The sequence below is a fragment of the Cynocephalus volans genome, chromosome 2 (assembly GCF_027409185.1).
Source record: "Cynocephalus volans isolate mCynVol1 chromosome 2, mCynVol1.pri, whole genome shotgun sequence".
Lineage (NCBI taxonomy): Eukaryota > Metazoa > Chordata > Mammalia > Dermoptera > Cynocephalidae > Cynocephalus > Cynocephalus volans.
The window spans coordinates 230,756,946-230,760,495 of record NC_084461.1 but is presented as its reverse complement, the minus strand read 5'-3'; positions in this window follow the sequence as shown (position 1 = coordinate 230,760,495).

Here is a 3,550-nt window from a genome sequence, read left to right as displayed (position 1 = left end):
TCCATCCCTTCCTCTCCCTTCTGCATTTCTCCTAATTCCACAATAAGATATCTAATCTTTCTTTTAGATTTTCATCTTAGCCTCATTACCTCTTACTGATTAAACCTCACACCTCTTTAGCAACTTCTCCCTGAATTCTCTGGATCTGCTAAGTCCCTTTGCAACCTTTCAAAATTTATTCACAGAATACTCTGTGTTACAAATTAACTTGCTTTTCAGCCATTAGAGCACAGTAAACATTTGCCATTTATGTGATTGCTTATTGTCATCCAACTGTTTTCATTTTCCTGTGAGATGCCCAACTCTCAAGTGGAGGCAACTACCAGGAGACAGGTCCTGGATGCTAAGACTGAACACACACCAACTTCCCTTTAGGTTTCAAGTGCAGAGACCAGGAGTTGAAATAAACTGGCATGTACTGAATTTCTGTTTTGTGATAAATGACATACACAATTTGATTTTATCATCACAACCCTATGCTTTTGATATTATCATTCCATTTTACAGATGATAAGAATAAGCCTTGAGAGATGCCTTACACAAAGATGCAGATCTCCATCCTGGAAAGGCAGGATTAGATCTCAAGTCACTCCATTTCCAAGCCTATATTTTTCTACTTTAACTTGCTCCTTTTCAAGACAAAAACTTTACTTTACCTGAAACACATACACAACTCTCTACTTTCAGATTATTTTCCCCATGCCAAATGGAAACTTTCTACCCATTTAGTAAGTAGTCACTTCCCATAATGGTGACAGTTGCACAACATTGTGAATACACTTAATGTCACTGAATGTACATTTTAAAATAGTTAAAATGAGATATTTTAGGTTATTTTTATTTTACCACAATAAAACAAACACATACATACAAATTTAAACAATCTTTCACTTCCCACTTTTTCTCATAACTCCCTTTTCTTAAAGGTTATATCAATAATTACAGAGGCCAGGATGAAATACCTAAGCTGGTTTCATTAAAGTTAAAATATCATGCACTGTTTTCTTTTCATTATCTCCATTATGACTTTACTTGGTTAAATATAGATTTTTATGGCACAGGCACAGACATAGTATTATCACTTATCAAAAGCTGCATTTCACAGGGGGACTGCAATGAGTTTTCAAACACTAAAGTTTCCCACTGTTAGAATGCCATTCTTCAAACAGAAAGGCACTGTTTGCACAAAGAATTTCCTGGTATTTTATTTGGTCTGTTAGATATGGAAGGGATCTTGGGGCCTTCACTTGTGCTTCTACTTGATAGGCCCTTGACATGGTGTTGATGACCAAGTCTCTGTTCCAGCTCACACCTTCCTCCTGAGCACTAGACCGTATATTCAACTGCTGACAGGACAGCACAGTGATGTCCCTCAGACACCTGAAACTTAACTTATCCAAAGCAGTATTCATTTTTTTGTATGCTCAGACCTTCTGCTGCTTCTGTATTTTTTATTTCATTGAAAGGTACAACTGTCCACTCAGCTGCCCAAACAAGAAATCTAGACATCTTTCTCACAGTTTCCGTCTTCATCACATCTTATCAGTCATCACATTCTTTTGAGTCTATCATAATATGCCTCAAGACCTATTTAGTAGGATCATCCCATGCACTCATACACATGCATGCACAGGCAAAGTCTTCCATTGTGAGTGCCTAATATGACACATTCAGCTATTCGTTCCGGCAATTTGATCTTTGTAGCCACAGAAGAGGCCTTGGATCTCCAAGCCAAAAGAAAACTTGGTAAGATCAATCAATAGAAGGTAAAGCATAATGCACCATTTTCTGGGGCCTTTATCACAAGTTTTAATTTTCTGAATTTCTTCTTTGGGTGTTGTCAAGCAATGTTTAAATGTTAGCAGCCAATCTGATATTCTTTCTGCCTGAGGTCAGGCCTGGATAAATAGCTTCTCCTCAATTTTCTTGCTCCTCGCTTCTTGAAGAAGTAATTGTAGAACATGTGGGAAAATTCTTTTATGATATAAACAAATATGTTTACCTGATATCACACTTGCTTTTTACCCATTGGCCAGTGGGCCATTTTCCTTCTTCTTTTAGGCAAGATATTCAGAAAATCCAGATGACCACAATATTAAAATATGACATTGCAAAACCTATGGTGTAGGTTTAAGAAAAGAATGCTCATAATAATACAAGATAATCTTTCCCAGACTTGTAAAATGATTTTTGCAAATTTCTAACATGTAAAATTTATCTTTCCTTCATTGTCAAATGGAAATCATGCAAAAACAAGTTTAATGAGAAATAGCAATTCAATACTATCTTCCAAAATTTTTCATATTTAGGGAAATGTTGTCAAAAGAAATGGACGTTTGAGAATGAGTACTTCAACCTCCCGCTTATATCCATTTTCTGATGGCATGCAAAAGCCAAAAGTTGTCACGTGTAGTATCTTGATTCTTTAGGAACATTCCTGTTAACACAAAGCATAGACATAGCCCCTCCTTCAATGAAATTCTTAAAACTATACTTTAAAAAACAGATTATCTCCTTCAGAAATATATAATGAAAAAGGAACAGCCACAGGCTAAAAAATGGCATGAGAAACAAACAATACATAAAACAAAGTGCACAGGAAGCATACTCAGTATAAAAAATAATAATAAAAACAGCATAAGAAGTAATAAACAAGTATCTCACCATGAGTTTTTAAATATTATTAAATAATAAATAAACACAGGAGGATATAGGCAAAGAGACATGAATTTGGTACAAGATGATAAAACTAGAATATGATCAAATGTGAATAGAAGAGCTAAGAAATGAAAACACACAAAAAAACCCCAGAAATGAAGGCAAAATTGTTAATGACAACAGGAGGACACACAGTGCTTAATATTCTATAAGAGTCACAAGGACAGTTTTAGGTTTGGGGAGGATCACTTAAGATGGCACCATCCAAAGATACTCAAAATGGCAGTTACTGCCCTATGGGACTTTTCCATAAAATACAAAGACAAAGGAACTCATAACTGCAACAGAACTCCATGCTATTTGTCCCTTCCAAAACCCTGCTTTGCATACTAAGGGAACCAATAATTGCAAACCTAAAAATCACCTAATTAACATAAGGCCTCAGCAACTCCCATTGGATATTTAAGTGAACTCCTCATTAACGTAAGCTATGGCCAATCAGTACAATACAACTCACCATAAGAAGAAATATAAGTCCAACCCCTGGTGGGGGAGGGCAGGCTTGGTCTTGTGCCTAAGCCTCCCATGTGCTGCCTGTGCATGGCCCCGTGCTGCTGCCTGTGCAAATAAAGCCTTCCAAGCCTGATTTCTCATCTACGTACCAGTCTTCACTAATCACCAACCTTTCTGACAGGATTTAAAAAGTCAAGCAAAATAAGATGGATATAAATAAGGGTTCTTAAAAAGATTACAGAAAAGAAAAATAAAGGACAGGCAAAGAAGATTCAAAAAATGCATATAATGGATAACAAAAGAAAAAGGAAAAAAAAGAATAGAATCTATCCTGAAAGATATTGTTCAACTTTCTAGAATCCAAGTCTTAGTATAGAGA